Source organism: Sapajus apella, unplaced genomic scaffold (genome assembly GCF_009761245.1).
Source record: "Sapajus apella isolate SASKATOON/1434 unplaced genomic scaffold, GSC_monkey_1.0 scaffold46, whole genome shotgun sequence".
In the NCBI taxonomy this organism is placed as follows: domain Eukaryota; kingdom Metazoa; phylum Chordata; class Mammalia; order Primates; family Cebidae; genus Sapajus; species Sapajus apella.
This window is the reverse complement of record NW_022436986.1, coordinates 2,030,720-2,046,757: the sequence shown is the minus strand read 5'-3', so window position 1 is coordinate 2,046,757 and position 16,038 is coordinate 2,030,720. Positions and strand designations below refer to the sequence as shown.

General features: G+C 43.2%; 1 pseudogene across 1 annotated transcript; it reads left to right on the top strand.

Annotated features, from left to right (window-relative positions):
- The first annotated feature begins 6,195 nt into the window (after positions 1–6,195).
- LOC116524901 lies at positions 6,196–7,123 on the top strand (annotated as a pseudogene). Its single transcript, XR_004257517.1, has one exon. The product of XR_004257517.1 is annotated as a DNA dC->dU-editing enzyme APOBEC-3H pseudogene (transcript).
- The last annotated feature ends 8,915 nt before the right edge of the window (positions 7,124–16,038 follow it).

Genomic DNA, 16,038 nt, shown 5'->3' with positions numbered 1-16,038 from the left:
TGAGTGAGTTCTCACGATCTGATAATTTTATAAGTGTTTAACAGTTCTTCCTTCACACTCCCTCTCTCTCTCTCTCACCTGCTGCCATGTAAGACGTGCCTGCTTCCCCTTCTGCCATAATTATAAGTTCCCTGAGGCCTCCCCAGCCATGCAGAACTGGGAGTCATTTAAATCTCTTTTGTTTATAAATTACCCAGTCTCAGGTGGCATTTCTTTATAGCAGTGTGAAAACAGGCTAATACAAGAAGGTAATATAAAAAGAGAACCAACATCTCCTCGGGAGCACACAGCTTTCTCTGGACAGCAAGTGACCACACTGTTTATCTTTGCACATGCAAAATTGCAAGAAAGAAGATAAGCCTTAGTACTAAACTAGCCATCCACTGAGACACAGTACCAGTGACTATAGCAGGGTTGTCAGCATGTGACGAGCATCTTAAATGCCCATGGCTTATCTCTCTTATTACAAAAAAAGATACAGTTCATTTTACAGAGGAGCAAAAAACACTACAATCAACTCTAATTCCCAGAGATAACTCCAGTTATTTTTTTGGTACAAATTCTTCTAATTCTTTCTGTGTTGTTGGTTGGTGCTTTGTTTGTTTGCTCTTTTGGTTACAATCACAGGTTCATATTCTCCATAATATTTCGTAACTTGCTTTTCTGACTTAACACTCCATGAACATATTTCCACAGCATTAACTAATATTTCACATCTTTTTAATGATTACATAAAGTTCAGTAGAATTAATTATGCCACGCTTTTTAAAAACCAGCCCCTTTTTTTGAGGCTTTTGAGTTGTTTTTAATTTTTCCCTTTGCAAAGAAGGCCCCTTTGAATTTTAGGGTAATTAACGCACTTGTTCCCATCACTTTGGATTTCTCATTAGCTTAAAGAAAAAGCAACGTAATCGTCATTCTCCTCATTTGAGAGATGAGAAAACTGAGACTCACAAAGAAAAAGTGGCTTGCCCAGGGTCACTGTGTAACTGGAAGGGCAGCATCCAATCCAGGTCTTCTGGGCTTCCAGACCAGTCAAATTCCTAACCTTTCTTTTTTTCTCATGGAGAAATGAATACTCGAAAGGATGCTTATGCCTTTTCCTCCCCAGGAGCATCTGGCTTTAAAGGGACCACGTAACCCAAGCCAGAAACCCTGACTTCCCAATGCAGTGTAGCTCCTTGTCTTCTCGTAATCCCGTCAGCCAGTTTTATTTTGATCATTATAGTCACTGCATTATTATTTTCTTGTTTATTTACTTGTATTTTGACTGTCAGAGTGATTGGGAGTGAGAGGGGGACCGGGATACTAGACATCCTGCAAGGCAAGGATTGTGTTTAATTCACACTGACTTTTCTAGGGAGGTAACCAACATTTCGTTTTTTAGTTTTGTTCTGTTTTATTTTCTAGAGACGAGTCTTGCTATGTTGTCCATGCTGACCTTAAACTCCTGGCCTCAAGTGATCCTCCTGTTTTAACCTCCTGAGTAGCTGGGTCTACGGGTGCATGCCATCCTGCCTGGCTCAGTTTCTCTTTTTTGAAAGACTATTTTACTTCCCCCAATTCAGAGTTTTGTCATTTCAGAAAATGACATCATCAATGGCAATGCCATTCATGGTATTTGAGTCACTGATGCTATCCCTCTATCAGTCTGCATTTGTGTCTGTCATATGGAAGGCAATTCTAAGTATATTTACCAACATGCTTTTTTCAGCCCTTCAAAATGTCAAAGATAAAGAGAAAATGTCATCAACATTCTGTAGGATATTATCTTTCTTCTTGCATTCAAACATTCTTTATAAATAAGTGTAAGTGCCTGAGCTCTTCACCGTGCTTTCTCATGTAGTTAGGAGCAAACATTTGCATATTGAAATACATATATTTTTAAATTACTTTCCTTTTATTTCTCCATAGGGTCCAAGTGTGTTGAGAACCACTGGCTTGGTCTGCTTCCCCACTAGAAGACCCATTCCATGAAGGCAGGGCCTCAGCTACTGCCCGGCCCTCAGCACTCAGAAGAGCATGCAATGAAAATCAGGTGAACAAAGGAATGATGGAGGCATTAAAAGGTTTTGAGTGGAGAAGGTATTTCCAGGCAGAGTTCAGCTTTAACCAAGGTGATTAGGTGACACTTCTGAAATTCCTTTTCTCCAAGTACAAATTGGGGTGGAAACCCCAATCTGCCTGGATATTGAGAGGATTCCAGGAGATCCCGGGTCTGGAGGCGGCTGGCCCAGTGCCTGGAGGAGGGGAGGGCTGAGTAAATGAGGGTTGTTGTCATGATTAGATTTCTCAAGCAGTAAACCTTAACTCTCTATTTTCAGCTACTCCTCCTTCTCTGCTCAGAATCTGGGAGTTGTTACTAATACATTTTCCTAAGTACCTCCTATTCCCATTTATTTCCTGCCACTTCCCCCACCCTGAGCCTGGGCCACCTTCAATAATCTCACTCTAATTGGAAATTGGGGCTGTCAGGATGACCTTCCTCTCCCCTCCCTGATTCTCACCTTCGTCCCCGTCTCTGACAGATGCGCACATCCCCACAGCTCTAAGCAGAAGCCACCAACCAGGAGGGTGCTGTGAGGGAAGACTCCCATGGGCACCGTGGCGGGCAGACCTGGTGCCCCAGACTTCAGCTGCCACGCAGGGAGTGAACCTGGCCCCTCTGCCAATTCTCCGTGATGAAATGCCGCCGCCCCCGGGGAGCCGTCTCCAGCCGTCCACAGTGGCTCGGCAGCAGGTTTATCACACTCGCTGAGAGAAGACATAATCAATTCCCCAGCTGGCACTTTGCGCTGAATACCCACTTTTTCAGCTTGATAGCAGGACTAAATTAGTTATTTAGCAACTAGGCCCTAATTTAGAGCGAGCGAGAGCCTTGACAAGGATCATTGTTCAAGGCCATCCCCCCTTTGCCTTCAGATAGGAGGCCCACAAATCCCCAGAAGGTGATAAATAGACAATTAGAAAATAGATATATTTGGTTAGATCTACAAGGCTCCCTAGCACTGTCAGCCTCACAATGAAGGGGGCCAGGGTAAATTGGTGGCCAATGAACACCAGCTGCATGGCCATCCGTCCTGCAGACACGCAGCCATATGTGGCCATTTACAGGCCGTCCTGAAGAATAGATCGGACCAATAAGACCAGAGGGAACTAAAAATACTTGACAAAGTTGGCTGCTCTTCATTTAACAAGAATAAAATATCTAATGGGGTGTAATGGAAGCCATCAATCACCTGCTGCCAGAGCCAGCCATAACACCACACTTTTAACTATTAATGCAACTTTTTTTCTCTAATAAGTGGAACAGGCACATCCACTTTGTACACAGGGTGGATGTTTGCGGAGTGGAGATGAATGGGAGATGCTGGAGAGTGGTGGCCGAGGATGAATTCCGGCCTAAAAGCAGGAAAGGGATGGTGGGGATGTGAAATGGTGTCGTTGCTATGGAAAACATTATGGCAGTTCCTTAAGAAGTTTAGAAGACTTGCTGTATGATCCAGCAATTCCACTCCTAGGTGTTTACCCAAAAGACTTGAAAACAGGACTCAAATAGATACTTGTACACCAATATTTATAGCAGCGTTATTCACAATACCCAAAAGGTGGACACAACCCAAGCATCTACAAATGGACAAATGGATAAGCAAAATGTAGCATATACACACATGGGAATACTATACAGCCTTCAAAAGGAAGGAAATTCTGATATATGCTACCACATGGGTGAACCTTGAAAATAGCATTCTAAGTAAGATAAGTCATACACAAAAGAACAAATACTGCATGATTCCACTTATATGAGGCATCTAGAGTTGTCAAATTCATAGACACAGAAGGTAGGATGGTGGTTACCAAGGGCTGGGAGGAGGGGAGAATGGGAAGTAATCATTTGATGATTATAAATATAGAGATTCCATATGAAAAGATTTTAAAGTTCTGGAAATAGACAAAGATGATGGTTGTACAACTTTGTGAATGTACTTAGTGCTATTACATTGTATATTTAAAAATGGTTAAAATCACAGATTTTATCTTATGTTTCTTTTACCAAAGTAAAAAAAAAAAAATTAATAGGAAAAAGAGAGCAGGCAAGACATTTGAAATCATCTGCTCAAATAGCAAACGTTGCTTTCAGCAGCTCGAGCTATTTGGTTATATCCTACAAGATGAGGTTTGTCAGTCCATCTGCTTCTTTCAATTCCAAGAAGCAGTCACTGAGCCCTCCTCTGCATAGAACAAGGTCCTAGAATGTAGGATGTGTGGGGATCCGGTCATGCCTGCCCTCAAGGAGCTTTCTTTCTACTGAAGGAAACAGACACACGCAGAAAGAGTACAAAGAACCACAAGAGCCTGCAGAACTGCGGAAGTGGCATAGGAGAGGGGAGAGGCGGAGATGGGGAAGGAGAGATGGGACCTGGGTAGGGAGGTTCTGGCACTGTTCATGAAAAGCAGGCCCTTTTGCTGTGGTGAGAACAGGCAAGATTGGGCCAGAAGAGACAGAGGAAGGGCTCTCCAAGCAGAGGAAAGAATGTAAACAGAGGGAAAAACCCTGGTGACACACGTAACCCATTCGGCGGGAGTGGACGACATGTAAAGGAGAGGAATAGAAGATGAGGTGGGCCAGGCATGGTGGCTCATGCCTGTAATCCCAGCACTTTGGGAGGCTGAGGCAGGCAGATCACTTGAGGCCAGGAGTTCGAGACAGCCTGGTCAACATGGTGAAACCCCATCTCTACGAAAAATACAAAAAATTAGCCAGCCATGGTGATGGTGTGCACCTATAATACCAGCTACTCCAGTGGCTGAGGCAGGAGAATTGCTTGAACCCAGGAGGTGGAGGTTGCAGTGAGCTGAGATCACGCCACTGCACTCCACCCTGGGGCAGCATAGTGAGACCCTATCTCAAAAAATAAAATAATAAAATGAAAAATGAAAAAATAAGGAGGTGGAAGATGAGGTTAAAATAAGTCAAGGAAAGCCTTTATTTATTCATTTGTTCATTCATTTTACAAATATTTGTTAACTATGACATGCCAGATATTGGGATTTGTGAACAGAAAACCAAACACCTCATGTTCTCACTCATAAGTGGGTGTTGAACAATGAGAACACACAGACACAGGGAGGGGAACATCACACACTGGGGCCTGGGTAGTGAGGGGCTAGGGGAAGAATAGCAGGGGGTGGGGGGATTGGGGAGGGATAGCATTAGGAGAAATACCTAATGTAGATGACGGGGCGATGGATGTGGAAAACCACCACTATGGCACGTGTATACCTATGAAACAAACCTGCGTGATCTGCACATGTACCCCAGAACTTCAAAAGAACACACTTATGTGGCCAACAAACATATGAAAAAATGCTCATCATCACTGGTCATTAAAGAAATGCAAATTAAAGCTACATTGAGATACCATCTCACGCCAGTTAGAATGGCGATCATTAAAAAATCTGAAGACAACAGATGCTGGAGAGGATGTGGAGAAATAGGAACGCTTTTACACTGTTGGTGGGAGTGTAAATTAGTTCAACCATTGTGGAAGACAGTGTGGCAATTCCACAAGGATCTAGAAACAGAAATACCATTTGACCCAGCAATCTCATTACTGGGATTATAAATCGTTCTATTATAAAGACACATGCACATCTATGTTCATTGCGGCACTGTTTACAGTAGCGAAGACTTGGAACCAACCCAAATACCAATCAACAATAGACTGGATAAAGAAAATGTGACACATATACACCATGGAATACTATGCAGCCATGAAAAAGGATGAGTTCATGTCCTTTGCAGGGACATGTATGAATCTGGAAACCATCATTCTCAGCAAACTGACACAAGAACAGAAAACCAAACACCACATGTTCTCACTCATAAGTTGGTGTTAAACAATGAGAACACATGGACACCAGGAGGGGAACATCACACACTGGGATCTGCTAAGGGAGGGATAGCAGGGAGTGGGGAGACTGGGGAAGGTTAACATTAGGAGAAATACCTAATGTAGGTGACAGGGGTATGGAGGCAGCAAACCACCATGGCATGTTTTTGTAACAATTCTGCAAGATCTTCATTTCTTATGTACCCCAGAACTTAAAGTAAAATTTAAAAAAAAAGAAAAGAAAAGAAAGTTTTAAATTGGTTGATTAAGTTCTACTGTGTTTGGTCTTATAATATCAGATTTAAGAATCATCTTACAGAGCAAGGGCCCTGGGAACAAAAGTGAAACTTAGCACCCCAGACAAGCAGGGACAAGTCTGCCAAGGAAGCTGTGGCCAGAAGCACAGATCAGGAATGTGATGCCTCTGCTAACAGCCAAAACATTCAGCTTACAGTTTAACAACCAGCACCGCGTCGAAGGGCCTTACTATCTCAGGAAGACATACTTGTGTTACCAGCTGACGCCACAGAATGGCTCCACGCCTACCAGAGGCTACTTTGAAAACGAGAACAATTGCCATGCAGAAATTTGCTTTATTGACAAGATTGAGTCCATGGGACTGGACAAAACCCAGTGCTACGAAGTCACCTGTTACCTCACGTGGAGCCCCTGTCCCTCCTGTGCCCAGAAGCTGGCTGCCTTCGCCAAGACTCAAGACCATCTGAACCTGCGCATCTTCGCCACCCGCCTGTACTACCACTGGCACTGGTGCTACCAGAAGGGGCTGCAGCTTCTGTGGGAATCCAAGATCCCTGTGGAGGTCATGGGCCTCCCAGAGTTTACTGACTGCTGGGAAAACTTTGTGGATCATGGGGAACTGCCTCCCTTCAACCCCTCTGGGAAGTTATAGGAGCTAGGTAAAACAAGTCAATCCATAAAGAGAGGCTGGAGAGGATAAAGTCCCAGTTTGTGGATGATTTAGAGACTGGCTTGAGAAGTTTGCAGCTTGGACCCGGATCCCCCTCATCATCAAGAAGCGACTCAAGATGACTGTCCCTGGGGCATGTCATCGTGTCATCGCCTCATAGCCTGCTGGCCCTGTGAGCAAGCACCAAGCGCCACAGTACCTGTTTCTTGCCCCAAACCTGGCCTTACCCAAGTATAGAAGACCTTTCTTTCCTCCTTCTTCCATTTTGCTTTTCTAAGTGGGTAAATAATTTTATAATTGACAAAAATAAAGATAATTTTAAAATCTGTTAAAAAAATAATCATCATCATCGTAACAGGACACCACTCTCTGTCCCACATCTTCATCTGGAGAGAAGGGCCCAGATCCTCTTTACCTGGAATGACGATGTCTGCTTTTCACTCCAAGTGAAAGCCCTGCCCTGAACTCATCTCCCAGTCCTACAATGTTGCCATGAAACCAATTCTGGCCGGCGGAGAGGAGGAGGAAACAGAAAACTAGCACCTGCATCAGTGTTCAGCTACAACGAATAGGAACAGCAACCCAAGTGGGCCTGAGCAATGAGGAAATGGATTGGCTCCCATAACTAGCTCCCGTAACTAGAAAACTAGTACCTGCATCAGTTAGGTGTTAGTTAGAAAACTAGCACCTGCATCAGTGTTCAGCTGTAATGAATGGGAACAGCAGCCCAAGTGGGCCTGATCAATGAGGAAATGGGTTGGCTCTCATAAATGGAAGTTAGAAGTACACCAGGCTCCTGGGTAGATGGATTTGGAGGATTAGCCTTGCCATCAAATATTCAAGAGCTTTCTGTGTTTACTGGAAATGGATTACTCACTAACAGGTTTCCTCTTTTTCCAGAGCACACACCTAGAGTACCTTTCCCAGCCTCCCTTGCAGGTAGATGTGGCCATTCTACATTCTGACTAATAGAACATGGGTAGAAGGGCACCTCCTCCAAGCCTAGTGCACAGAGACCCTCCCTGAATGCACGCCTCCATTGTGCCCTCCCTCATCTGCCAACCAGATCCAGAGGACCCATAGGTCCAAGAGAATTGCAGAACCACCCACCTGGAGCAAGGTGTTCAGGTGTTCAATTGCCAGGGCTGCCATAACAAAATACCACAGACTGGGTAGTTTAACTAACAAATGTTTTCTCTCGCAGTCTAGAGACTAGAAGTCCAAATATCAAATGGTCCGCAGTTGGGTTTCTCCTTGTCTTGCCCACAGCTACCTTCTTGCTTTGTCCTCATGCTTTCCTCTATGTGTGTACATCCCTGATGTCTTTGTGTGTCACAATTTCCTCTTCTTAGGACACCAGACTGGATCAGGGCCCACCCTATTGGCCTCATCCTAACTTAATCACCTCTTTAAAGACCGTATCTCCAAAATCTCACTTTCTGAAGTACTAGGGTTAGGACTTGAGCATATTAATTTTGGGGGAACACCATTCAGTTCATAAAACCTCATGAAAGCTTTTTTCCAGACTCCTAGTTGGAGTTTACAAGATCAAGTAATAACCCTGTTGTAAGGCATTGGTATGTGGGGGTTTGTTTGTTAAGCAACTAATGGGAATCATCCTGACGCGCTCCCATTCTGCACTGCAGTCAACAGTGAGCTGCATCAGAAACCTGGTTGCAAGATGGCTGCCAAGAGAATCAGGGCTGTCTGCTTTCGTGTTTACATCCATTGATACAGAGAGGGTCATTTCCAGAAGCTCTCCAGAACAGCAAGGACCCTACTTTCCCAGAAGCCCCCTGACAAACCTCCCCTCAATTTTCTTTGGCCAGAAATGGGTCACATGCCAGAGACCAAGCACCATGACTGGGAAGATGGAATCACTGATTGGCTTATATAATAAAGGCAAGTCAATTTTCCTCAAGCACGTGACTGCATGGAAGAGGAAGGAATATCAGCACAAAATTGGAATTTTGTTAGATGGGGGAATGACAGAACAGATGTTGGGAACCTAATCAACAACATCTGCTCCGACACTTTTATCAAGGTTCTCCTTATTCTAGAGCCTTTAGGGACCAGAGCTCTGTGAGGCCCAGCCCTGTATGGGCAACTTTTAAAAGACCACATAGAATGTAAGGATTTACAGAGATTTTTTTGAGATCATCTATTTTAAACCAGTCTCTTTATTGTATGAATGGAGAAAGTGGGGCCCCAGGAGTTGGTGGTGATGCCAAGACCAGATGCAAGCAGCCCGATCCCCACACCAGGATCTCCTTCCGTCCACCAGTGGTTCCCATACCTTACAGCTCCTCAGGAACTCCTGGGGAAATTTCTAGGAATAGTTTCCCAAATCCTGCCCCAGGTTAAATCAGAATCTGTAGAAATGGATTACAGCATTTTGTCTTTTTAAAAATCTTTCTAGTTTATTTTGGATCATACAGGTTTGGAAATTAGAATATCACACTTCCTCTCTTTTTTTTTAGACAGTCTTGCCCTGTCGCCCAGGCTGGAGTGCAGTGGCATGATCTCAGCTCACCGCAACCTCCACCTTCCGGGTTCAAGCGATTCTCTAGTCTCAGCGTCCCAAGTAGCTGGGATTACAAACGCATGCCACTACACCCGGCTAATTTTTGTATTTTAGTAGAGACGGGATTTTGCCATGTTGGCCAGGCTGATCTTGAACTCCTGACCTTAGGTGATCTGCCCATGTCAGCCTCCCAGAGTGCTGGGATTACAAGTGTGAGCCACCGCGCCCAACTAACAATACCACACTTTTTCTAGAGTAATCATTCTTAAATTCCAACTTGCCTTAAGAACAGAAAATCTTGTGAATTCAGTTAATCTAGGAGAATTTTTTAAGTCAACTCAGAAGACTAATCTTCTCATGGGCAAGTGAGACCTTCTTAGGGTCTCAGTTTCCCTGTCAACAGATGACAGATAAATGCAATTAAAAAAAAAAAAAGATGATAGAGAATAACCCCAATCCCTGTACCCCCGGAGCTATTGTGAGTCCCATATGAGATGAATGGGACATAAGCGTCCTGTGAAACTGTTAAGCACTATTGTCTAATTTGTCAATCCATACCCCCTTCCAACCTAGCTAAGAAACATTTAAGAAAACATACTAAAGGTACTTCTTCCATATGTACAGAGCCATCAATCTGAAAGATCCCACGGCTGGAAAGCCAGGTCCCCACAGATGGAGGCCAGATCCTGTCCTCAACCCACCACCCACTTGGGGAGGCTCCCACCTGGCCACTGCTGACTTCATGCATTATTCAGTCACAAGAGTCACCCTACAGTGGCCTGATGGTGTCCTTCACACAGCCTGAGAGTGTCTCCGGGTAGGGCAAACAAGAAACAAAAAGCTGAATGACTTTGAACACACCTGCAGAATGCAGATGGGCCAGGTGCTTTGGCAGCGTGGGGCTGAGTGCTCTTCATGGGGAAGGCAAACGAGGTCTGGGCATTAGAGAGGACGATGACAGCTACAGAATGTTGGCCATCAGGTTCTTGGTAATGCCTGTGAATTGGGATTTTTGTAGTATTTTTTTCCTCCAAGAATGTCTATTTGAGTTTATTGTAAAAAGTTTCTGTATTTCAGTTTTTAAGCACATGCATGCCTCCTAACCCATTTGACCCCCAAAACCACCATGTACATAAATAGATTGAATGTTTCCTTCTCTTGAATTTGGCTTTCTCTGCTTGAGACCTGTTTCACCAAGTTTGAATTCAATGCAGTCCCTCTGCTCACTGTTTTATACACAATGTTGAATGCAAGAACCCTACATTCTCTTTCTTTTTCCATCTGACTTACGTCCAATAATTAATTCATTTAGCAAATTGTGTTACTTAGGATTCACAAGTAGCAGAAAACCAACTCGAATGAGCTTCAATTAGACAGCTGAAGTTTTGTTTGTGTTTTGTTTTGAGACAGAGTTTCACTCTTGCCTGTTCAGGCTGGAGTGCAATGGTGCGATCTCAGCTCACTGCAACCTCTGCCTCCCAGGTTCAAGCAATTGTCCTTCCTCAGCCTCCAAAGTAGCTGGGATTACAGGTGTGCACCACCATGCCCAACTAATTTTGTATTTTTAGTAGAGATGGGGTTTCACCATGTTGGTCAGGCTGGTCTCGAACTCTTGACCCCAAGTGATCTACCTGCCTCGGACTCCCAAGGTTGTGCTGTGATTACAGGCATGAGCTACTGCACCCGGTGGAAGATAGAGTCATTATAATGGAAAAAAGTTCATGGAACCCAAGAACAGGAGTATGGCAGGGTTCCAGTGCAAAACCTGGGGGTACAGACTTTGCCAGGACATTCCCTTCATTTCCCTTTTCTGGCTGGATATCTATACCTTCTCTGTCTCTGTCTCTCTCTCTCTTTCTCTCTGCAGACAGCCTTCTCTAGTTCTTTGGGTCAAAGAAAAAAAAATATGGTGAACAGTGGTGCCTGAGCTTTGCCTCTTAATGTTTCTATTCACTGAGAAGAAAGAAATCTAGCCTTCCTTCTATCCCAAATTTTAAAAGCCCTAGGAGGGAGCTTACTGTCCCAGATAACCACTCCTGGACCAATTACTAGTGGGAATCACCACACCATATAGATAAAATAGGGGGGTTAGGAGGTAATCCTAAAAGAAGATGGTTTCGTGCTGGGGAATGAAACAAAATGTGTCCATTACACAAATATTTCTTTTTTTTTTTTTTGAGACAGAGTTTTGCTCTTGTTACCCAGGCTGGAGTGCAATGGCGCGATCTCGGCTCACCGCAACCTCCGCCTCCAGGATTCAAGTCATTCTCCTGCCTCAGCCTCCCAAGTAGCTGGGATTACAGGTGCACGCCACCACGCCCAGCTAATTTTTGCATTTTTAGTAGAGATGGGGTTTCACCATGTTGACCAGGATGGTCTCGATCTCTTGACCTCGTGATCCACCCGCCTCGGCCTCCCAACCATTACACAAATATTTCTATAGTCCGCCATGTATGAGACATTCATTCAAAAATATGTATTGAGCACCTACTATGTGCGACACTGTGGTAGATACTGGTGATAAAGCAGTGAACAAGACATTACCCTTGCTGTCAGGGAGCTTATAGTCTACCTGGCAGGATAGACAGCATGTAATTATAGTTATACCCAATAATTGATTGCAGTCATGGTGTTATGGAAAAAGAGGACAGGATCAAAAGGGCATGTGTGGACAGGATACAGGTCAGGACAAGATACTGACCCTGTTTGGATGGAAGAGAGGTCTTCCCAGAGGAAGTGAGATTGAACCTATGAATGAAGGAGGAAGAGTAGTGAGTTGGAAACTCTACTGAGAACTCTGAAAACTTAAAGATGGATAGGCCATCTTCAAGAAATTTCAATCTAACACAGCAGTGTTTCCTGAAGAATTCCACAGAACATGGGGTCTGCAGCATATTAACAAGTTTCCGATTTATTAAAAAGGTCGTGTAGTCAAATACGTTTAGAAAACACTGCACTTCACAAAGTTAAACTGTTTTTTTTATTGCAAAACTTGTTGGAGATTTTTATATGCCATGGTGCCCAGAGAATCTCCAAAGAGGTTCTTGTTCTCAATCAAGACAAGCCTTTAAAAGTAATATCTTCAAATGCAAGCAAAAGTGCTCTGTTGGAAAACCCTATCAACTTACGAAAGGTAAGATACCTGCCCAAGGACACATAGCTCAGAAATGATAGAGCATGGACTCTGTTGATCTTCCCACTGGCCTTTCTTCTTCTTCTCCATCTTCCTTGCATAACAGAGGTTACAGATGCTCAGTAACTACTTTCTAATCTCCTTTGTAGCTATGGATGGCCATGAAACCCATTTCTGCTAGGGAGATGTCAGAATTCTGCTTGAAGGCTTGTGAGAAAGACAAGCCTTGCTCCTGATATATAGGATGAGTTATGACATGGTTTGGCTGTGACCCCACCCAAATCTCATCTTGAATTGTAGCTCCCATAATTCCCCTGTGTTGTGGGAGGAACCCAGTGAGAGATAATTGAATCACAGGGCAGTTTCCCCCATACTGTTCTCGCTGTAATGAATAAGTCTCATGAGATCTGATTTTTTTTGTTTTTTGTTTTTGAGACAGAGTTTTACTCTTGTCACCCAGGCTGGTGTGCAATGGTGTAATCTCAGCTTACTGCAACCTCCACCTCCCAGGTTCAAGTGATTCTCCTGTCTCAGCCTCCCAAGTAGCTGGGATTACAGGTGCCCACCACCACATCCGGCTACTTTTTGTATTTTTAGTAGAGATGGGATTTTGCTATCTGGTTGGCTGGGCTGGTCTCGAACTCCTGACATCAGGTGATCCACCCACCCCGGCCTCCGAAAGTGCTGGGATTATAGGCTTGAGCCACCACACCCAGCCAATCTGATGGTTTTATAAGGGGAAACCTTTCACTTGGCTCTCATTCTCTCTTGCCTGTCACCATGTAAGATGTGCCTTCCACCTTCTGCCATGATTGTGAGGCCTCCCCAGCCACATGGAACTGTGAGTCCATGAAACCTCTTTATCTTTATAAATTACCCTTATCAGTAATTCAGCTGATAAGGACTGAAATTACCTTTTCAGTCCTTATCAGCAGCATGAAAATGGACTAATACAAACTCCCTCCCTTTCTACTTTTGGACTCTATTGACAGCAGGTGTGGTGCTCTGAGCTGCTGCAGCCATCCTGTGACCATAAGCAGAGACATCACCAACACCATGAATATGGTAAAACAGAAAGCATGTGGGAACGGCATTAACGTTTGGTTGTATTGTTAGGCTGCTGGACTTAACAGCAGCTCTGGGTTGGTTTCTGGCTAAGAATATCCACTTTAATGAGAATGTTCTGTTACTGCAGCCCAAAGGACATCCTTACTAATTCAATTCTCAGCCACAGTCATGTATCTTGAAGTTTTAAAATACAGAATGTCTTTCTGTGTAACATTTTCTTGGTAGAGTGCCTCTTAGTTTACCTTTCATAGAATGTATGTATGTTTCAATATATTATTTCAGCAAATATTCACAAAGGGGAAATTTATATTTATGACTTCAAAAACTCACTGTAGATTTCTCAAAGAGCTAAAAATAGAATTACCATTTGACACAGCAATTCCATTTACTAGGTATATGCCCAGAGGAAAATAAATCCTTCTACCGAAAAGACACCTGCACTCACATATTTATTGTAGCACTATTCACACAATAGCAAAGCAATCAATCAATCCAGGAATCAATGCAGGTGCCAATCAGCAGCAGATTGGGTAAAAAAACTGTGGTGCATATACACCATGGAATACTATACAGCAACAGAAAGAACAAAATCATGTCCTTTGCAGTAACATGGTTGCAGCTGCAGGCCATTATCCTAAGCAAATTAATGTACAAACAGAGAACCAAATATCATATATTCTTACTTATGGGTGAGGGCCAAACACTGAGTACACACAGACATAAAGATGGGAACAATAAATACCAGGGATTTCAAAAGCAGGGAGGGAAGAAGGAAGGCAAAGGTTGAAAAGCTACCTATCAGGTACTATGTTCACTACTTACATCAGAAGCCCAAACCTCAGCGTTACACAATACCTCCACGTTACTAACCTGCCTGTGTATACCCTGAATCTACAAAGAAAACACATATCACTGTGATTTTATTAACAAAACAATGCCTGAAAATATTCTTATTATATTCCAACTCTGACTGGTAGTCAGAATCACACACAAAATTTTCAGCAGCACACCAGGAAACAACAAAAGGGAAGCACATGTCTCAGATGGGCTGGCTCTGAAAGAGACATTGTCACTGCACACAAAAAACTGTTAACAGCCCAATTTATCATTTAACAACAGAAGGGATGTTGTAAGCATTTTTGCATCCTAATGTGATAGTTTATAACACAGATAAAGGCATTTGATTAGGCCGTAATTATATTTTTAGGAAAATTTGGTCAAAGGTTTTGTGTTGAGATGTGACACTGTATTTTCTTCCCATTTGAAATAATGGAAAATAGGCTCCAGTCACCATTTTTGTAGAAAATGTCTGATTTTCTGCCGGGTGCGGTGGCTCACGCCTGTAATCCCAGCACTTTGGGAGGCCGAGGTGGGTGGATCACGAGGTCAAGAGATCGAGACCATCCTGGTCAACATGGTGAAACCCCGTCTCTACTAAAAATACAAAAAATTAGCTGGGCATGGTGGCCTATAGTCCCAGGTACTCAGGAGGCTGAGGCAGGAGAATTGCTTGAACCCAGGAGGTGGAGGTTGCGGTGAGCCGAGATTGTGCCATTGCACTCCAGCCTGGGTAACAAGAGTGAAACTCCATCTCAAAAAAAAGAAAAAAAAAGAAAATGTCTGATTTTCAAGAATGGATTGCAGAAAGTACAGATGCCTGTAATTTCATGTGGCAGGAAACCTGAATTTGAATTGTTTTAGAAATGCCTCCACTGAAATGCAAATCAATACTCTTCTTGTATTAAGAATCAATATGAGAATTGGCTATATTAAGAGTTTATGCTTAAATGAAAGTTGCCAGGTGGAAGTCCCTAAGGGGAGGATGCTACATGAAAGTGCTACATAAACTGCATGCTGTTGGCAAGTGGTTGTGGCTTTCATTTAAAAGAAACAAAAAAAATAAAATAAAAAGAGTTTCTGCATCTTCTGCAGAACAGTGATGACTCATTTCTTTTCCATAAACCACTGAGCCATAGACCTGGCTGTGCATCACACCCATCTGAGTTTTTCAAATATATAAATGCACATGCCTCACCCTAGACAAATTAGACAATTTCTTAGGGTGGGGCTCATGCATCCAAATTTTTTTAACTTCTCAGATCATTCTAAAGTGTAGTCAAGTTTGAGAACCATTACTCTAAACAACAAATTTCTCCAAGAAATTAGAAGTAGGCAAATATTGATATTGCAACAAGAATTATGAAAACTACTTATTTCCTTTTTTATCTTGGCTACCAGGAAACTCAGCCAAACTTAGTAATGATAACTCTCTTATTCCTGGTTCTTCAATTAGCTTTCTTCTTTCTCTAGATGTCTAGATGCTTTTATCCAGATGTCGGAATGCTTTCATCTTAATTCACTTGTATTACAATAAAATTCCAAATTTTCTGTGTCCCATGATTAGAACTTCCACCTATCCTGACCAACCATTCTAGCATACATGAACACACACACACACACACACACACACACACACACACACACACACACA